We start from the raw sequence: 7,840 nt of genomic DNA on the forward strand, positions 1-7,840 counted from the left end.
GTCACGCACTTGATTTTTATCATTTTGCGAACATCGAGTCATTCTTCTATATTCTTCAATCGTCTCGTCCTCGAATTTGGTCTTGTCGACAACATTATCCAGTCATGATTTTGATCGATTTTATCTTGTCATCAATCGTTGTCATATTCAATCTTGTCATCTTGCGATCAATTTGTCATTGATCGTGGTCGTTATCAATCTTGTCATCTTGCAATCTATTTTATCATCGATCCTCGTCCTCTTGTCAATCTTGTCATTTTGCGATCATTTCACTATCAATCATTATCTGTCTCAATTGTGTCAATTTGGATCAAATCATGTCAATTGGCGTATTTCTCAATCAAATCATTTTGTCGTATTGGTCATTTATCAAAATCAAATCATGACATTAATTATCTCTAATCAAGACCTAATTGTCATCTTCGCATTTCTAATTCGTCTTCTAGGGTTTTATGATTTGGTCATTTAACCTAATTTGCCATTTCTTCCTCTAGGATTACTAAATTATTTATTAATCCTAAGTCTTCTTATTACAATTAAATCTTTATTTAATTGGCTAATTATTCCTCTTTGTGAATTGATTAATAAATGAAAAATTATTAATTAATTCACTAAATCCTAATTCTAATTTCCATCAATTTCCAATTTTCTAATTTGTCATCAATTTCAATTTCCTAATTTTTCAAATTTCTAATTTCTTTTCCCTCCTATTTCATCTCCTAATTCCATGGGAATGGCATGTCAATTTGTCATGAAATTGTCATAATTGATAATCAATCAATTTTGACATAGAATGTGTCATAATCAATCAATCAAAATTGTGCATGGAAAGTGCATAATTTGCATAATTTGTCATAATTAACATATTGATTTGCAATTTCCATTTGAATTGCATCATGCCAATCTTGTCACTTCTCCAATTTCTCTATAAATTGGATAATTTTTCTTCAATCAACCCCTTCAATTACTTCTTGAAATCCGAATTGCTGTCAAACTATCAAATCTTAGTTCTAGTACTCTTGAGCTTTTTGCTTTCAATTGTGAGGGCACTTGTAGGTGAGATCCACAAAACTATTGAAGAGGAAAGAACAACAATGGAGCCGCATGGAAGGAGTATTCAATCTTGAATCTGGTTTGCATAATGTTTTCTTTTGAATGCTTCATTTTCATACCTTCATTGAATGTGCTTTAGAATTAGGTTCATTTCCATGAGTATTCCTTTGATTAAGCTATCATATCTTGTGTTGTGATTGATATACTTATCTTGTCTTGTGATGATTCCTAATTTCTATGCGACAGGAGCCATAGAGGCGAGGGGGAGTCAAACAAAGAGATGAGAAGGGAGAGGAGGTAGGAGAGGGAGTTGGAGATGGTGGTGGAGGAGGAGGGAGAGGAGGTGGATTAGATAGAGGGAGATGAGAGGGAGATAGGGGTAGAGGAGGTGGTGGATTAGATAGAGGGAGAGGAGGTGTCATTCTTGGTGCTGGTGGGATTGGTAGGGTAGGTGCTTTGCTAGCTATGGTAGGTGGTATAGAGTATGATAAGTGACCTACCTAGAGGAGGAGATTTTATGTTCTACCTCCATTCACACCTCACATAGGGACAGGTATGGGTGGGACCATGACATAGGTACTCGTTTAGATTAGGGTACCCACCCATCAACACGATTCACAAATTAGAGAGCTACAGGTCTTGGTGTAGCAGCTACAAGCGCAAGTGCTAGTGCAACAACACCAAATTATGCTGGTTATCATAAAGTGGGATACAGAGAGAGCATCGGGGTTAGGCAGAGGACCTTGCTAATAGGTTATAGAGAGAGATGACTACTGCCCCAGTTAGGGACACATTGAGAGAGATACATTACTTGGACAAGGAGGCTGAGTATTATAGGTGTCTATGCAAGGAGGTGGTCCCTCAAGATCATAGAGCTCCTAGATATGCTGCAGTGGTGTCTAGTCAATCTGGTCACAGTCATACAAGGATAAAGAGTAGGGGAGTTATAGGGCCTACCAGACATGATCCACGTGGTTGAGATCCAGAAGCTAGAACATCTACTACTATACCATCAGCCTCAGAAGATAGTCATACTTGAGAGACGTGTCTTTGTTGTTTTTTATCACTTTGTTGTATTTTGACAGACATGATATCCCTTGTACATTTCAACCATTTTTTGAGATATATATATATATATATATATGGGAGACATGGTTAAAGCCCGAGAGGGAATTTTAGCCTTACTCTAGCAAGTTGATTAATGGCAGTGGGAGGGAGCTACGGAGTTCCCGTACATTCCTTGGCTAAAATCTACACTTCGTAGAACCGACAATTGTAGTGCCCTGCCACTTTTGACACCCCCCTAGTAAATGGCCTAAATGAAATGGGTACCAATTATTAGCTAAATTTTTGGGGGCACTTCTCCTCTCTTGAACTTCTTTCCACATGCTTTAATATCACCGAAAGGGGAGGGGGGAGATCAGGCCCTACTATTCGTAAGGTTAGCCCTTACCTTCATTATCATTCAGGTAATGCGCCATATAATATGGCCTTAATTAATCAACATGCTAGAGTAAGGGAATCAAGACTAATCTCCCGGATTTGAACCTCATAGATACACAATCATCCACACCTATCCATCAACTATAGTGGCCTCCCCCATAGAATTTGAGCCGTTCATTCCCCCGGGGGTGTAGATTGAACCTTCCTTCTGTGGGGTCCAGATAGAAATAATTTGTTAACTTCTTGGAGGGTGGGCTTCTTGATTGTTCTCGATGGATCCTTGGCACATATATATACATATGTATATATATGTATATATACATACATATACATGTATATATACATATATATATATATATATATATATATGTATATATACATATATATATATATATATATATATAGCACTCATTTTCTCTGATCCACATGTGATGTGTTATTGATGATGATTTACGATATGCATTATGTTTTGATATGGGATTCTATGAGGACGATATTTCGATGATGATGTGAATGTATGATTCAAGATGAGTTAGAATGTGATGATGTACTGCAAATGATTACTTTGATTTATGAGATGTATCTTGAAAATGAGATGTATAATATGTTAGGCCCAATATGGAAAGCTAATGTACTGAGAGGGGAGGGGTGAATCAGTATTTCAAAACCTTTCTTCAACAATAACTTTACTGTTATGCATAAACCGAATAGTGCAGTAACATAATATAAAGCTAAAACAAATAGATAACAATCATACATGATTCACTCCATAACACATATATTTTTGTTACACAAAAACTCATGGTTAAAGAGAAAAATTGAGGTGGGGATGGCACCCACAACTTCACTACTGCAATAATAAAGATGCTCGGTTAGAGCTACATGTTTAGCTATTTCTGATAGCTTACCCTGTTAGGAGTAACTAGATCTATTAGATCTACCTTGCTAAGGGATTTCACAACATTTATTTTGAATGCTGCACCTGGTTAGAGGCTTTACAATTTATAGACTTGGTTAGAGTCTTTTACCCTATTAAAGGTTTCTTTTTCAACTTCACAATATTACAATAAAATCATTACAAACATCTACAACTTTACATCTAGAATGTTATAGAAGATTCTATGTGCTCAGAATAAGATTACCTTGCTTATAGCACACCTCGGTAACCCATATAGTAACTCAGTAAACCCTTCTGTTTACTCTATTCTTTGATTGTTCTCTAAAATCCTTCTCAGTGACCTCTATGTCTCTGTAACAGTCATAACACTTAGTGCTTTCACATGTCTTGCTTCATATATTTCTATATCTTCCTTTCTGTCATGCTACATGTATTTCTCTGATCTTAATCCATGTTGTATAAATAGATCTCTTATGTCAATGATCCATTCATTGCTTCAATCTTACAAACATGTTTTATCGAATGAATAACCATGCAAAATATTTCATTGGTTAGATGACCTCAAAATCATACACAATCTTTAAGTGCAATTTCCAATGTGATAATGGTTAGATGTTCCTTGATCATGTAACACATTTCCATATGTATGTCCAGGCTCAATGAATTTGGTAACACATATCACTTGGTGTATCATCTTTGCTGCTCGGTAGACATGGAATGATACTCGGTAGATAGCTTGGTACATACTGGGCTCTATGACTACTTTCTTCTATAACTGATTGGACTGTGCATACCGACTGAATATTTCGGTAGAGATAACCGACTAGAGTATATAGAATAACTTTGAACATAAAACTAATGGCAACTTGATAAGTAGTAATAATCTCCCCTTTTGACATTAGTTGAGATGTTTTGCAAAAACTACTTTCAAAGTTATAACTGAATAATCTATATACTTGCAAAATTTGACTATACTGATAGTATATACAATAGTCAATGAAATAATATATCCAGGTATACTCCCCTTATCGATATACTATACAAAACTCTGATTTTGCATGCTCGGTGATCAATGTTTTGTGTGCAGTTGTTCTTTGCTTACTATTTTGTTCACTACTTGGTTCACTGCTCTTGGATACTTTGCTCACTCAGCTCGGTATACTCCCCTTGTATACTACACTCCTTTTGTTTGATATTATACTTTGATGCTTTGAATACTATATCACTCCCCCTTTTTGACAAACATCAAGATTTAGTTACCATTTGGTGGAGGTAACTGGTCAAAAATGGATTTATACTTTGACCTTGCTTCGGCGAGAGTGACAGAGAGGGCATCCTTTACACTATCCATTAAAGAATTCTACGCTTGAATATTAGCCAATAATGATATTAAGCCATCTAGAGTGCTTCCCTCTTGTGTAGTAGATAAGGATGTGGCTCGGTTGATCTGTTCTTGGACGGATGAAAGATGAGGAAGGAATAATGTCTGAAGTGTCATTATGTCCATCCTGATCTTGTATTCTTCATTTCTTAGGTCCAATTGTTGAGCCATGAGCTATTGTAACTTTGTATAAAAGTTCTGAACTAAATTGGGCTCGGTGGTCAACTTGTTTGAGAGATTGGTGATCTCTTTCTCAATTGCATCTATTTTATTTTTGATGTCTTTAATGAATAAAGAAAATGTACAGAGTTTCTAAAATAAATAAAGAATGTGCCTGAGTTGAGGGGACAACTCAGCAATAAATTTGACAAGTTTGACTTTGCCAATAGCTATAGCTTCTTGAGGGGACAACTCAGCAATAAATTTGACAAGTTTGACTTTGCCAATAGCTATAGCTTTCTGTACCTCTTCTATCATTTTTGCAGTGAGCTCCTTGTCTTTTAGCTTGCACAAATATTTGGATGCATCTACTCTAGATGTCTCTATCTTGGTTAGGAGTTCATCTAGTTGAATGTGGATGGTTGCATCTTTGGTTATTGTAGCTTCAGGTAGCATATCTGTTAAGAGTGCTTTCACCTTCTAAAGTACTTTATTTTTCTTTTGAATAGCCATTTGCTTCTCTTGTTCAACCTTTTCTTTGCATAGTTCACTAAAATCAATGAGTGCTTGCCCCTTTAATTTGGATATATCATCATTGGGCAACACTATTGGTTTTGACAAATCTACTTTGAAACTATGCTTTTTCATCTTCTTTTCTTTTCCTTTCACCGATTGAACTAAGACAATGGCTTGTGAGGCTTGATGACCCTCGGTAGGTTGCTCGGTAGAGGCAACACTTTGGTCGGTTTCTTTAGCCTCTGTAGTGTCCTTTGGTGTCTCAGTACTCAGTGTCTTAGTTGCAACATTTTCAGTGCTAGAAGGATCCTGAGATGTCTATTCTTGAGTAGTACCTTCTCCTGCTATAGAATTGTGACCTTCAGTGCCTTTATCCGTATCCTGAGGGGCTTCAATTGAGACAGGTTGATTAACTAGTGGATAAGGCTGAACTTGTTCCAAGACTAATTCACTAGATACAAATTTTGCATATGCATTTCCTTCTATCATTTCCTGTTTCGGTGCCTCTATATCCATGATATCTTCATCTATTTGAATGGTGTCAGCAGGGCCTTGCTCGGTAACATCAGGAGCTTGCTCGGTGACATCAACTATTTCAACTGTAGTTTGCTCACTAGCATCCTTGATTCTAAATATTTCTTGCCACTTTTCTTTTGTCTCATTTTCCACTTCAATAGACAGACCATTCATCAGTTTTAATGCTCTTTGTTTGATGAGAAACTTTGTGTTGTAGGTTGTCAGATGTTCTTTTATTTCAACTACCGACATGTCTAGAAAGAGATGTACCAGACTTCTTTCTCTAATCTATTTCTCTAAGTCCATTGCATACTTCCACCTATTGTCAATATGTAAATATAATTCATTTGGAAGTGACTTGGATAGTTCCAATGGAGCCAATCAGAATTTTAGAAGTGTGCAGATGACAGCTTCTTCAATTTGTCTCTTTTCATCTTCATTTCTGGATTCATACTTAACATATCTGAATCCTCCAAATCCACCATATTCTTTCAGATTAGCACATAAATTTTCAACACTATGTACATTTACCTTCTTGCTCTTGACAATCTGAAATTTACTTGCATCCTCAGATTCAGTGTCACTAGACTCTTTTGCCAAAATGAGTCTCCGAGTAGATTTCTTGTAAGTTTTTGTTACCTTGGGAATAGTAACACTCTTTGTTTTCTTACTCGGTGAAGCTGTAGATGCTCTTGTGTTAGGCCACTTTACTGGAGGAGTCGGTGAGGCCTTTGATGAATCCTATTTCTTTCTTTTCAACACTTTTCCCTTAGGCAATTCGGCGCTCAGTGTTATAGCTGCCTCTTGGGCTTCATATTCCTCTTCGGTAATGGTTATAGTGCCTTTGACAGGTGTGGAGGAAGAATCTTCTCTGAATTTCTTTGATAATGCCTTTATCATCTTTGTTGCCTTTCTTGTAGCTTTGGGTACTACAATGCTCATTTTTACCTTTTCCTTCACTTCTTCATACGTTCCATACCTCAGCTCGGTAGCATGCCTTAGCAATGTAAAAAATGCATCAATTTGTTGTTGTGTGATGTCAAAATCAATCTCGTAACCCATAGGTGACAAAGATTGAGTTCTTGGTTCCACAACATTCACATAACAGTAATCAGTGTCTACTTCAAAACATATGTCATTTTTGTATTTCTCCACTAGCTTGGGTGGAATCCGGTACTTGTTATGCATTTTCTCTTGAAACTTATTGAAGTAATCATCCATAATATCATTAAAATTATCTCCTAGCTTCTTGATGAAGTCATTGATCTGATGGGTGATTGGTTGGTGTAGTTCCCAAACAACTTTACCGACTGATGGAAATAATTTTTCAAAATAGAAAAACATGCATACAAGTAGTGATCCAAACTTTAGTGTATTAGCCGAGTTGTTCTTCTTTGACTTCCTGATGGTGTTCAGATTCTCAAATAGGCTTTTTAGCAACACCTCACATAGATCAATTTTCATTCCCTTTTTCACAATTTTATATGCTAGGTCTACTGCTGCACAAGGTACACTGTTTTCCCTTGCTGATTGGAAGAAATAGTAACCTATTACTCTAATGCCAAATTTTAGTTCTGCACTAGTGACATTGTTCAATTTCAGTCCTCTGCAATCTGATTCTACTCTGGTTAAACTGATCAATTCCTTCTCTGATATCATCTTTTGAGCTCAGGCATGATCATAAATAGGGTAACCGGTGATCAAATGAATGATTTCCTTGGTAATCTTAAACGGTTGCTCCTCTAGCCACATGAAATCATCATGAACTCTGCTCAGAACAAACTTGACCCACTGGGGTTTGAACACACGGGGATAGGTTAGGGCTTCAGTTAATCCCTTGATCTTAATGTGCTCAAACTTGCTATCCAATTTAC

The sequence above is a fragment of the Cryptomeria japonica genome, chromosome 4 (genome assembly GCF_030272615.1).
Source record: "Cryptomeria japonica chromosome 4, Sugi_1.0, whole genome shotgun sequence".
NCBI lineage: Eukaryota > Viridiplantae > Streptophyta > Pinopsida > Cupressales > Cupressaceae > Cryptomeria > Cryptomeria japonica.